At 56.3% G+C, this 14,184-nt stretch overlaps 1 long non-coding RNA gene across 1 annotated transcript; it reads left to right on the plus strand.

The window, feature by feature from the left end:
• The first annotated feature begins 9,344 nt into the window (after positions 1-9,344).
• On the plus strand, positions 9,345-12,439 carry LOC146765758 (uncharacterized). Its single transcript, XR_014949527.1, has 2 exons — positions 9,345-9,477; positions 9,985-12,439. It is a non-coding gene; the product is annotated as an uncharacterized LOC146765758 (long non-coding RNA).
• Positions 12,440-14,184: the final 1,745 nt, after the last annotated feature.

Raw genomic sequence — 14,184 nt, forward strand, 5'->3', positions numbered from 1 at the left:
CACCCGAGCTGCCAGTGACCCGCACAACTCGGAGCCACCCTTGGCAGAGCCAGGGACAAGAGCAGAACCAGGAGAGCTCAGTCAGGGATAATGCTCACAGCCCGGCAGAACATCCTCCTGTGCCCCTGGCATCCGCCTGGGTACGGCTGCTCTCACCCAGCCCAGCAGGCACTCGGCACCTCCCAAAAATGGCTCTTCCCCGGCCCGAGGGGAAGCTCTGGAGAGGCTGCCGGCCTCAGCTGCCCGGGAAGAGCAGCTGGATAATCCCGGGGGTGGGTCAGGCCGGGGATGTGGCGCTGGAAGCAGCAGTTGCTCGGCTGGGCGCGGAGCTCAGCCCCGCCGGAGGAGCCAGCAGCTGGAAAATCCCCGGGACCGACGGCTCCAGCCCTCCCTGCTCGGGGAAGAGCCTTGGCACCGAGTGCAGACCAGAATATTCTCTTCCCCAGAGTCTGCTGTGGCTCAGACAGCAGATGGGATTGCTCAAACACTGCCCAGCCCCTTCTCCCCTGCTATTGCCACGCTGTGCTCACAGATCCCCCAAAAACACGCCGGAGCCTGGACCCCCCTCTGCAGCCAGGACGGGGGTGACCCCACCGAGTGTGGGGTCCCCCAGCCCCGCACTCCCCAGCCCTCAGGGCACTCATCCCGTGGTGGCTGCAAGCCCAGGCCTGTGGTGCCTCAGATGGGGATGCAGAACACACGTGCAGAAGCATTTCCACGCACAGGATTATTTGGAGAAAAGGGCTGACAGCTCCCCCAGTTCTTGGAGGGAAGACTCTTGGAAGAAGTCTCAAAACTCAAGGATGTTAAACTAGAAGGAATGGCTCTGTCCAGAGCAGATGTGCTGAGTTCTGCTGTAGCCAGGCCCTTGCAAGGGGATTGCTCAATGTGGGAACGAGAAGTCTGGGAATGTGACTGCTGAGCAGCTGCATATGTGATTATAATAGGACTGAAATTAGGATGAAAAGTATATGATCAGGAACAGAAATGATGCTATTCTCTAGCACCAAACATACCAAGGATGTGCAGGATGGGGCCCTACCAGTCTCTCCTAAATCTCCTTGTTACCTTCCTCTCTGCCTCAGGGGATGCTGTGCACCCCTCCTGGGCCTACAGCCTGGGAAAACTGGTCCCAGCAAATCCTTTTTCATGGAAACAAATAAGCACCTGAGGATCTCCTTTAATACTTGTTCTACCAAGTATTAAAATGGCTGGGTTTAAGCCCTTTTCAAAAGCAAAAGCAATCAAGGAGGCAAGCACAAGTAAGCCCTGCTTGGGAACCTGTGCAGCACGTACCTCTCTGCAACAGGAAATTCCCCTCTTGGCTCCGAGGGCAAGTGCAGAGGAGCTGGGAGAGCCAGGGAGTGATCCCAATCCCAACACGTCAGCATTCCTGCCTAGGTGGTCTCACCGACAGCTTTTCTGGGGAGCCCTGGCCACTGCAGCACTCTGAACACTCAGGATCCTCCTTTGAGGGATGCAGCTGCAGCCTCGGGGCACCCACTGCTCTCCCACCACCCTCCTCCCGGACAGATTTATGGGAGCCCTTTGTGAGCCCACCAGATGTCGGCCCTGCACGGCACCCAGCTGGCTCTTAAACCAACACCACCCTCTAAAACCTGGGGGGACACTTGTGAGAGCCAGGCAGGGCTGCACCCACATTCCCCCCAGTGCCGGGATGCAGCAGGATCCTGCTGCTGGGTCCCCCAGCCCTTCTGGATCCTGCTGCTGGGTCCCCCAGCCCTTCTGGATCCTGCTGCTGGGTCCCCCAGCCCTTCTGGATCCTGCTGCTGGTGCCCCCAGCCCTTCTGGATCCTGCTGCTGGTGCCCCCAGCCCTTCTGGATCCTGCTGCTGGTGCCCCCAGCCCTTTGGGATCCTGCTGCTGGGTCCCCCAGCCCTTCTGGATCCTGCTGCTGGTGCCCCCAGCCCTTCTGGATCCTGCTGCTGGGTCCCCCAGCCCTTTGGGATCCTGCTGCTGGGTCCCCCAGCCCTTCTGGATCCTGCTGCTGGTGTCCCCAGCCCTCCGTGCCACGGCAGGCAGAGCCACCCCCTGCCCCTCGGCATTGTGCAGCGCTAATCCCCGGCTTTCACACGTTTGCCATGGCAGGACCGCAGCCCCCGCCCCAAACTAAGCCCACATTAATGAGGTAGCACTACATCCTCATCCAAAAGTCGCCTGCCTTTCGAGGCCGCCTTGCACTGGTTTCATTGAAGGTAATTTGATCTTGGTAGGACGACATTCCTAAAATAGTTGAGGGAATTCAAACATGAAATAAGGTTTCCAGGAAGGGATTAAAAAAAAAAATAGGTCAAGCAAGTGTGAGCGATTAAAGTGACCCGGCATCCCTTTGTACGGTTTAGCTGCGACTCTCTCCAACTCTACCTCGCATCAACGTGTAATAAATTAGGTCCAGGAGGCTGCCCAAAGCAGAGAGGCTGATATAAGATTATTGCAGGAGGTGGCTGGTGTCGGTGACCTTTCCTCCCCTGGCTTTCACCGCCGACATCACATCAAACACAGGGCCCAGCTGCACCATCAGCTCAGAGCTTCGGCACGGCCGGGAGCCAGCGCTGCCTCCGTCCCACGGGACAGCCCCGCGCCCATCCCGACCTTCCTGCCTCAGTTTACCCATCCCAAGGCTGGCAGGAGGGAAGCTCAGGCACCCCGTGCCCGCTGTTGTCCCCCCGGCGCCAGCCGTGGCCACCACGCAAAGCCCTCGTGCCATATGTCACACAAACCCATCTTTAACTGCTTATCCCTCTTCTCCCTTTGTGCTCCCAGCTCGGCACAAAAGCGCTGGGAAGCAGCTGGGAGTGAAAGAAAATAAAAATTCCTGCGGACACAAAGGTGTGTGGCATTCCCTGGGGATTGGGCTCAGGGCGGGGCACGTGGTGAACCCACTGCCAGGCAATTTTTGGGTTAGGTTTGGGCAGTGAGGAATAAAGGGGAGTGGGAGAACATGAACCCAGCTGGGGGCAGGGCCAACCCCACTCTCTGGATAATTAGTGTGGCTGATTCCAATTGCTAATTTGCCATTACAGGTCAAGGGTCACAGAAATTAAAGGATAGGAGGGAAAAAGGGAGAAAGAGCCTGAGCAGAGGCAGTCCCTTCCCCTCCATCTCTCTGCAGAGCAGGAACATACTGAAATGGACTGGGATGAGACTGGGCTCACCCTGCCCCAGGCTGGTGCAGAGCATCTCTGCAGGATTTGTCGCTGGGCATCCCACAAAGGCAGGGATGGGCAGGGATGGGCAGGGATGGGCAGGGACAGGCAGGGCTGGGCAGGGATGGGCAGGGACAGGCAGGGACAGGCCGTGCAGAGCAGGCCCAGCCTCCAGCCTCTCCGGGGGCTGCTCTCCTGCCATCGGGGTTTAAGGGCCGTCACTCACTGCGCAAAGGAAAAATCCCGTATTGATTCACCCGAAGCTCTGGAGCACAGACCACACGAGTTTCTATGGAAACAAAATTAGTGGAGTAAAACTCTCCCTGCCAGCACACGGTGAATTATTCACCAGGACAGGCCCCTGGCCAGAGGGGCTGCTGAGAAGATTTAAAGGTGATCACAGAGCGGCTGCTGTGATCCCCCTTCCCTCGGGGACCAAACCACAGCTGGGGAGGAGGAAAGGCCCTGCCCTGGGTTTCCATGCCGTGTGTGTGGTGGGAAGGTCCTGCACCTCCCTCACCAGATCCACAGCCTCTGGGGTCCCCAGGGAGAGGAGGAGGGCTTCCCCCTTGCTTCCCCCATCCCAGCCCCTTGCACCACAGCAGCAATACATGGCACAGAGTTTCATTGCCTGATGTCCACCTGCCATGCACCAGCCACCCTGTGGTCACCCATCCCTGGCACCCAGGATGAGCCTGAGGGCAGGACTGGCCACAGCCCAGTTCATCCCACAGAGCCTCTGCGAGCCAAGAGCCAGGGAAGAAAGGGACTAAAGAAACACAAACAGAGGAGGGATTTTTCATGAGTCACTAAGCCATATGGCGGATGCGTATCCCGGGAAAGTGCCGAGCCAACAATGCAGCGCTGCCGTACCCTCGTTGTCCTGGGACACAGTGTCACACTGTAATTGCACCAGGCTTTTGTCCTCCCTCGTGCTGGGTGACATTGCTCAGCAGAGGAGAACCTGCTTGAAAGGCTAAACTCACCAGGGACAGGTATTTAATTAAGGCTCTAGTCAGGCCCCTCCTGCCAACCGGCACGGGCTGCTCCATCCCAGCACAACCCGGATTGTGGGGCGGAGAAAAGCCCTGAAAGGAGGAACACTGAGTTTGCTCCATCACAGCACATCACAGAAATTACACAGGACACTAACCTGGATTTGAAGCCAGGCCAAGGCTCAGAGAAACTCTCAGTCTCCTCAGCAGCAGAGTCACTCCTGCGCCAGCACAGCTCAGTTCTGGGTGCCAAAGGGACCCAGACCACCAGCAGTGGCTCTGCCTGTTGTCCCTTTTGCCAAAATCTACCTGCTGGGCCTAGCCACCACAACAGGTCACGTTCTTCTTCAAAGTCCCATCTTGCTTCTCTTCCATTATTTTTAAGTTTGCGTGACTAGTTCAGGTACATCCCACCCCAGATGATTTGCACCGATCATGGCAATCACCAGCCAGGGAGGGTAAAAGCCACAAGGATTTTAGAAGGAACAGATTAAGCTCCAGGAGCTGGGAATCCTCCCCAAAGACTGTTCCCCATCCCCACTGCTGCCTTATGGCCCCAGCACGTGCTCATCTCCCTCAGCAGAGCTCCAGCCACCGCTGTCTCTGTTTGCTGAGATGCTGTCCCTGTTTTCCCCTGCTCAGCCCTGCTTTCCTCGCCACGGACAGCAGCCAGGCTCCATCCCGCAGTGTCTGTGTGCCCATCGGCCTGAGCCTTCCCCGGGGAGAGGAGAGCCAGGGCAGGGATCGACCAGCTGTCAGCCAGAAGGAAGAAATACCACTTCCAGGAGTCAGAGCTCATTTCCCAGCAATAAAAGCAGGCTGGGGCTGGAAAGAAGTACTGCTAATGGGGATGCACATCCCACACCACTCCAGCTGCCGATAGGAACGTACCCAGGGGCTGTAGCTTGGAAAACTAAAAGCCATCAAGGCCTGGTTTAAGTGGCACAGCTGTAGATTAGGCTCAGATCAGGGCATAAAGGATCTGCCATTCCCCACATGGCTTACTGCTGTGGATGATGCCCTCCACGTGCCAACCTCGGCTTCTGGCTCTGAGTTATGGCTCCTCCAGCAGATGGAAAAGAAAACCTTAATGCTTCCTTCCAGGGAGGGGAATGGCTCAGATCAGCATCCACCCTTAACTGCTCCACTCTCCATCCTCCTCATCCCCATTATCCCCACTCCACCCACACACACTGCTCTGGGGACTCGAGGAAGAGCCAGCATCTCCAGTGCTTGTAAATGCTACATAGAAAGGAAGACCTGGGGAGTTTGTGCTTCCTGGAGTTATTTGTGGGTGGATTTTATCTCCTTTCCCATCTATTCTCGGTGTGCTTTGGTGAGGAGGGTCCTCACTGCTGAGTGGGCAGCCTGCCTTGCCTCTGCCAGGCTCACACCCTCCAAGCAGGGCTGTGAGACTGTTCTACCTCCCCAGAAGGCAGACCCCAGGGACTGGGACATGCCTGGGCCCAGCCAGGGGACAGTCCCTGCAAGGCAGCTACTGTGGGTTTGAAGACACACTTGTTTGTTTGTTTGTCGCTGGGCAACAGAGGGGATGGAAAAAATGTCAATGTCATATTGTCACCTATGAGTCACTGCTCAGCACAGTCGAGATGCCCAGGTCCTGGGGAGACCGGAAAACGGCCTGAGGCACCCCAAAAGCAGCTCACTCCAGCTCTCTGCCTGTGTCATCCTGCTCTTCATCTTCCCCATCCCCACAGATGGGGACTCGAGTGGCCTGGGCACATCAGTGGCCTGGGGACATCGGTGGCCCAGGGGCAACTTTCCGAGCCCCAAAAGACGAGGCAGGAATTTGCATTCCTATTTGCATTTCCTAATTGCGCCTGCGGGTTTCCTGGGGCAGCGGCTGCCTCTGGTTTCCATGGCAGGTTTTGTGCAGACCTGGAGAACCGAGGGAGGCACAAAGAGGCCACAATGGACCTGCCACTCACCCGCATCAAAGGCGGCCGGCGGGGCGGGCCGGGGGCGCTGCGGACGGGCACCCCGGCACCGGGGGACCCCCGGGCCAGGGGGAGAGGGTGGCTGGTGGCCGATGCGCTGGGACAGCCGTGGGGACACGGACATGCCGCGGTCCCGCTGCCTGATGGAGGAGCCCAGAGGCAGCAGCTGCTGCGCGCCCGTCGGAAGTGGTGCAAGAGCTGGACCCAGATGTTCCCCCTGTTCTCATTTCCTGTTATTTTCAGCCAGCTTTCCACCCAGCTGGGTGGGTTGCTTTCTCCTTCCAACCTCCCACTCCATTCAGGGACTGTCTGGCTCGCTGCTGTGCCCATCCAGCTCCCGTGCTGGCCCCGGGAACTGGCAGAACGGCCAAAATGGACCGGGAAAAGCCAGTCCCCACACCGCTGCTGCAAGCCCAGTGCCCACGGAGCAGAGGTGAGGTTCCAGCCAACGTCCCTCCACCATGCTGGCTATGGTGACAGAGATGTTGCCACCACAACAAGAGAGCGACACATCTCTGTGCTATTATTTCAAGGTTTTTTCTTATTCTATAGTTATCAATTATCATCACCATCATCTTGTGCTGCCCCAAAGCCTCCCAGCTCTGACCACGAGCACCCCACAGGCGAGCTCACCCACAGGGTTAGGGCAGAGCCCGCTTCCCACACATCCCACCCCGGGATTTTATTCACAGCACAGACCCTGACCATGAACGACCCTCTGATCCCCTCCTGGCTGTCCCACTCCCAGTGCCAGCATCGGTACTGTTGCAGGCAGACAAGCCCCAGCACCTCCTGTCATGCTGCTGCTGCTCCCTGGGGCTCAGGGAACCGCAGCTCCGGTGCCACGGCAAAGCCTCTCAGCCACGGCACCAATGCCGTCAGGTGTCGGCAGGTTTTGTTCATGTTCTTCTCATTTGAAAGCTCTTCTTTAATAAAATGCTGGAAAAGTTCAGACTTTCCCAGGAACTCTGTGGCTGGGAAGATGATAAGCACCTTTGACAGAAATAGTTTTGGCTGTCAGAGTCTCTGACACCAGGGCTGTGGACAGCCAGGGACTGGTGCACGAAGCTCTGCCAGCATCAGGCACACCCACAGGTGCACCAGGAGGTGACGGCAGGGTCTCCTGTGCCATGACAACCACCCAGAGCTTCCCACCACCCCACCACCAGCACCAGCCAATCTGCGTTCCCAGAGGACTCCCCTGGGGTCTCATTGCCCCGGTGCTGCACTCTCGCCAAGTACTTCCACAGGAAAACCTCTGTGAAAACCACAAAAAGCTTCTCAGCGCAGCAGATGCCGCTTCAGCCTGTGTTCTTGGAGATGGAGGAGGAGGAGGAGGATGTGAGGAAAGCCACAGCTTCCCCGGCCGCAGGGCAGCCCCGCCGGGAAAGCCCCGGCGGCAGCCTCAGGGGTCAGCCCAGGATGGTGGTTCTCCAGTGGAAATCCTTACGGCTCCAACCCCCGTGTTTGTTGTCAGTGGCAGCAGCACGAGGAGGAGGTGTGAGGAGGAGGTGCGACTCCACTGCTTTTTAAGAAAATAATAAAAAAAGAGCCTTTCCAACCCGCCTGAGAGACAGGCGGTGCAGGAGAGCACTGCTTTGAGTGGTGACTTGCACTTGCCTCCTTCTCCATTGCTGTCTGCCCACAACCACTGGCAGCAATTTCATCACTGGAACCCCAGGTGAGGATCAGCCTGGCAGGACGGTGCCCTCCATCCTTATGGAGGATGACAAATGTGCCCGAGCTGGGCACCCGGTCGGGGGCTCACAAATGTCCCTGGTCACCCAGGAGGTGACCACCACTGCTGTGGCACACTAGGGCTCTACCAATTCCTGCACCAAGTCATGCCTGCCGGGCGGGGATGGCAGAGTGTGAGGTGTGCTGCTCCGTGAACGTGGCACAGGGGGACAGGGATGAGGTCCAGCAGCAGGAACCACCTCATCCAAATCCAGTGGCACAGAGGGGCCACGCTCAGGGACCGGCGATGCTCTGGGGCTAAGCAGGACGTGGGTCCTGCTCCATGGCCGAGCCTGCCGGCCCATGCCTGGCCCCACATGGGGATGGCTCCTGGAGCACACGGGATGGTCCCTGGAGCACACAGGATGGTCCCTGGAGCACACGGGATGGCCTTTGCCCCACACAGGATGGCACTTTTGGCCCCACACAGGATGGCTTCAGCCCCACAAAGGATGGCACTTTTGGCCCCACATGGGATGATACTTTTGGCCCAACATGGGATGGCACTCGGCCCCACAGGGATGGCCCCAGTCCCACACAGATGACACTCGTGGTCCCAGACAAGATGTCCCCGGCCCCAGCCCCACAGGGATGGCACTCCTGATCCTACACAGGATAGCCCATGGCCCCACATGGGATGGCCCAGCCTCACAGGGATGGCACTTGTGATCCTACACAGGATAGCCCATGGCCTCACATGGGATGGCCCAGCCTCACAGGGATGGTGCTCGTGGTCCCACACGGAATGGCACTCTTGGCCCCACACAGGATGGCACTTTTGGCCCCACACAGGATGGCTTCAGCCCCACAAAGGATGGCATTTTGGCCCCACAGGGATGGCCCCAGTCCCACACAGATGACACTCGTGGTTCCAGACAAGATGTCCCCGGCCCCAGCCCCACAGGGATGGCACTCGTGGTCCCACACGGAATGGCACTCATGGCCCCACATGGATGGTCCCACCCCACAGGGACGGCACTCATGGTCCCACAGGGATGGCCCCAGCCCTACAGGGGTGGCACTCTTGGCCCCACAGGGATGGCCCCAGCCCCACAGGGATGGCACTCGTGGTCCCACACGGAATGGCACTCTTGGCCCCACAGGGACGGCACTCATGGCCCCACAGGGATGGCCCCAGCCCCACAGGGGTGGCACTCTTGGCCCCACAGGATGGGGACGGCGCTCGTGGTCCCACAGTGCCGGGGGCTCCGCACGCGGGCCCCTGCCGAGCCCGGCGGCCGCGGGGCCCCGCGCAGGCCCGCGGCGGAGCCGAGCAGCCGGAGCGGCGGCGGGGCCGGGGCCGCGGCCCCCGGCGCTCGGCTCCGGCCCGGTCCGGAGCGGCGGCCGCAACAGGCGCGGCCCCGGCCCCGCCGCTCCGCCGGGCCCCGGTAGAGGCCGAGCGGCGGCGGCCCCGCTCCCCCCCAGCCCCGGCGGGGCCCGCGCGGCTCCGGGCCCGGCCCGCGCAGGCCGAGCGGCCCCGCCCGGCCCGGCCCGGCCCGGCCCGGCGCACAAAGAGCCCCGGCCCGCCCCCCCTTACCGGCGGTCGGCGCCGCGCTGCGGGGGCGGCGGCGGGCGGCTCCAGTCACGCCGGGAACCATGGAAAGGAGCCGGGACGGGAGCCGTACGTGGCGGGCGGGCGGGGGCGGCCGTGCCCGGCAGCGGGGGGCGGCGCGGCGGGGCCGGGGCCGGGGCCGGGCCGGGCCGGGCAGGCTGCGGGGGCGGGGGGCGTGCGGGGCCCGCGTGTGCCCCGGGCCGCCGGCCCGCCGCGGGGAGCGCCGGGCTCGATGCGGCCCCGCCGGGGCTCCGAGGGGCGGCACCGCCCGGGCCCCGCCGCTCCCCGAGGTGAGGCCGCCTGGCCTGGGGATCTCGGGGCGCCCGCGCTGTGCCCAGGCTTCCCCAGCGCCTCCAGCCATGGGCTTGACACCTCCGAGTGGCCTGGGGGCCGGTGTGTGTAGGGAGCAGCATCCAGATGGGTGGATGGATGGTGGATAGATGGGTGCATGCATGCATGGATGGATGGATGATGGATAGATGGGTGCATGGATGGATGGATGGATGGATGGATGGATGGATGGATGGATCCATCCTAGATTTCCAGGCTGGCTCTCAGACTCTTCCACACCTTTAGAGTGTCCCGGGCTTCTGGAACCTGGACCTCCAGTCTCGTGGTAAGGGAGGGAGACAGCCCTGCTGCCCCACAGCTGAACATCCCAGATGGGTTATAAGCAAGGATCACTCGGAGCAGACAGAAAACAGCCGTCCCTGTATCGCACGCTCTGGCTGACAGCTCAGGACGGGAAGCGATCTCCTCTTACAAATTACAGGAGCCCATTTACACAGGGCAAACACTTCCCGTTCCACAGAGACCAGAGCGAACGGCAGCAGCTCAGAGCCTCCACTTCCCTCCTGGCTCTGCAAACCTTCCAGACATGCTGCGGGAAGAACTCCGCACCGCTGGGCACCACGGCCTCCCACAGCACCCTGCCACAGCCAGAAACTGCTCGGCTGCAGGGCTGTGGGTGCTGGAGCCTGAGCACGTGTGTGGGATGGTCCAGAGCTCTCACAGCACAGCTGAGATTTGTCCCACTCCATCATTTCATCTGTGTCTGAGCTGAGCAGTCCTGGGTGAAGATGTGGAAGGCTTTGATGAAATACAGAGTAAGAGTGGAAATACTGGAGGCAAACCTTCGGTTTTCAGTGCCTAGAACATGTGCCTCAACATCCTCTTCCCCAAGTTAGCGCAGATCAGACTCTTCCGAGGCACAGTGACATGCAGTGAGCTTTGGTGGCTGCAGTCTCCTCCTAATCCAGGCTTGTTTCAGGGAAAATAGGCAATTTTATATCCCTTTGATGTGGGTCTTACCTGCTAATGATGCTAGGAAGTAAAAAGAAATGGGCATAGAAATACACAACTATGAAGAATTAAAATAGTGAATTTAATTCAGCCAATTCCAACAAAACTGGTAATTCCCTGAAAAACAAACCTTGCACAGAAAACACAGAACAGAAATGGTTTCATCTTGACAGCTGGTGAGAACAACTGGTGAAAAGGTGAATGGAATATTTCTGACTTCTCTGGAAAACACAAGGTTTCACACATCCTGAAAATGCCCTATTTTTTACTAAATGGGTCGGCTTGGGAGGCAGTGATTGTAAATGCTCTTCAAGGAAAGCACAGGTCTGTGCTCTGAACTGCAGATGCCAAATGTCTGGCTTTCAGAAAGCACTGATGCCTCCCCTAAAGGAAAAGCTGGGACTTCTAAAAATGCTAGAAACATAGAACGATCTGGGCTGGAAGGGAAACTCAAAGCACAACTCACTCTAAGCCCCCACCAAAAGCAGGGACACATTCCAGTAGACTAGCCCAGAAACGTGAAGAACAGCAACAAAAAATGTATTCTTTTTCAGAATGTTAAGCCTGGCTTGCCCAGTGGTCCTGATCGGGGCTCCAGGGCGATGCAGAGTCTGATGAAAGGACGCGAGGCTGCGGCTGTCGCCAGGCGCGTGGCTGGACAGCCTGGCTCGGCTCCTCAGCACTGAAATACTCTTTCCAAAGCAATACCAAAAAAGGTTTGTTTCTAGGTCAGGACCTCAGTACTCAATTTTAACCAGGGGCTGACAGTCCAATCTGAACACAGCTGTAAAATGGATTCACGGGAGAAGCTTTGGCATTCCTTTTGTAATTAGAAAACAGCCACTGAGGCGTGTGCCTTTAAAGGTGAAAGCTATTTTTGACATAAAAATTAGCACGTAGTTCCTATGTCATCCCTCGGCCGCTGCGCTGGGAGCTGTGAGTGAACAATCCAAAGATAAGCAAGAAGTATAAACATGCTGATTTATACAAATACGTAGAAGGGGATCAGGTTTAATTTGTTTTATTCTGTGACAGTTAGGAGACAAGATTTATTCTTACACTTTTTCTCCTAAAAAGCACTGGTTCAAAGGTCCACTTAAGCACTGAAACCCCAATGGCATTAAAAAACTTGAAGAGCTTTTAATAGCTACCTTTTGAAATTACTGTTAAATCTATTTTTGAGATGGATAAACTAAGCTACCAATGAAGCAGGGCAGGAGTTTTTGGAAGGGCCCAGCTGTGAGAAATTGTCATTCATTTCTCAACAACTCAGCTCCTGTACAGGGACTCTGAGATAAAAACTACCACAGTGCTTGATGCTTTAAAAACCTGAGCATTCTTGAAATTCCAATTTTCTCTCTTTGGTGGGAATCTAACCCCGACAGCCTTGAAAATGAACCCCAGGCAGTTTTCAGGATATGGCTCAGAGTGGCTGTTTCTAAAATAAAAGTGAGGGAAGAGAAGCAGAACTTGGAGGCTTATCAGCACCCGGAATGCCCCGGCTAATCCTCAGCAGCCCCGGCCCCTTTATGTAACCTGGGATTGCTGCAGCTCAGCAGCTTACTGGGGTCTGGGTGGTTTTCTTTATGCCTCTTGTGGACAAATGCAAACACCTTAAATACTTCTTTCTTCTGCCTCTCTAAGGAAAAAAGCTGTTGTAAGAGGGGGAAAAAAATGTTTTATTTGTATCAATGGCTAATAGAATTAAACTTCTATGCTGAGACTAAAACATGTTTCTCTCTGATTCATCATGACTGAACAGAACTTTCCCAATTTACAATATTCAGGTGTAACGCTTGAAAACAAGGTTGAATCCCAAAGTTCACCCCAAACACTCTGTGGAGGTGTTGGGATGTTCCAAATAGAGAACACCAGCCCGTTTTTACCCTGCACCCCACTCCTGGCAGTGTGGCTGGCTGTGCTGCAATACTTACGTCCCTGTGGCCACCTCCCCGCGGCTCTCCTTGCCCGGAGGACGCCTTTCCGTGCCCTCCATCTGACTGCTCTGACTTTCCACGGCACACATCCTTCCAAAGCAAAATTCAGCCCTCAAGCTCTCTCTCGGCCGGTGCTAAGCCATTCACCTCACGCTGAATGCTTACGGAAACTTCAGAAGGAAAAAAATAAACCCCCTATTGAACTCCTTGCAATCGGAGACCTGAATGGGCTCGATATAAACCCCACTCGAACCAGCGGCAGCAATAGGCTTCCCTGGATGTTGGATTCCATCCAGCTTAAAAGTTTCCATGAAATAAACTAGGCTAAGCACATCAGCTGCATAGAAACTAACTCGGTGTAACAGGAGCATCTGTTCTTCACGTCCACCATTTTCTCAGCGCCTGAACTCGGCGGCGCGAGGTGCCAGTGGATCCCGGCCACGCCGGCACGGACACAGGCACGGATTAGCAGGGAGCATGCACGTCGTATAAACTACTACACCAGGTAGCTTTTGTTTGTCAGAAAAACAGCTGAATGTATTTGCAAGGATGGCATTACAGAGCGAAGTCGATGTCCGCACTGAGACAGCAGAGGAGCACACCTCGGACCCATTAATACACGGTACAAAGCAAATGTTTACCCAAGTACAAATGAAACAGGTCGACAATTAGCTAATGCAGCTTTGTGGACATAAACCAGGTACAGTCGAGCAGAACCAACATAAAATAAAAAGGAAACAGCCCTTTTCCTACACCACGCTAAGAGCATTGTGGTTAGTGGTTTGGGAAGCCTCTGTCACGGTGAAAAATTTCCTTGCCGGTGTTTAATGTGTTTATTCTACTGCTACACTGCTGGGATAAAAATAACAGCTGGCTGTACAAGGGACCCACTGTCAATACTGCAGTAATTGACAACATACAATTAAGTCTCACACCTGTTTATTGTAAGTAATTCATAGATAACCACTTCTAGTACACATTTTCATATTGGCTTTTAATGCTTTTGCTTTTTTTTTTTTTTTTTTTTAAGCTCAGGGATACCCAAATTTCACCTAAGGGTCGTCACTGTGGTTACCCAGACCCAGAAGGCTATACCTACTTTGGGAAACTGGTGCAAGGTGGTGTCGTGGCCAGGGATGGCAGAGATGGCTGGGGAGCTACAGGTCCCAACATGCAGGACGGTGTGGAGGCGGCAGCGGGGCCGGGGCAGCGGGGCTGGGGACATGCGCTGGCGGGCTGGCCGTGCAGCCGGGCTCTACACAGGGCCAAAACAAAGACCTCTACACACCTGGAGTAAGAACAGTGGTAACAAAGTCATAGCTACATATTCTTCTCTACATTTTTGTTTATTGAGACAAACTAATTAAAAGGCACAAACATAGGGCATATGTTTACATGGACATTATAACAAACATATACATTAAAAGTGTAGGAATGTGTTTCCTTTCTGCTAAACAGAAAGTTCCTAAGCTTTTATATATACAAAAGTTGTACAATTTGATGTCCTAAAGTACAAAAGATCATTTATAAAATTATT

Source organism: Lonchura striata, chromosome 19 (genome assembly GCF_050655825.1).
Source record: "Lonchura striata isolate lonStrDom1 chromosome 19, ASM5065582v1, whole genome shotgun sequence".
Taxonomy (NCBI): Eukaryota; Metazoa; Chordata; class Aves; order Passeriformes; family Estrildidae; genus Lonchura; species Lonchura striata.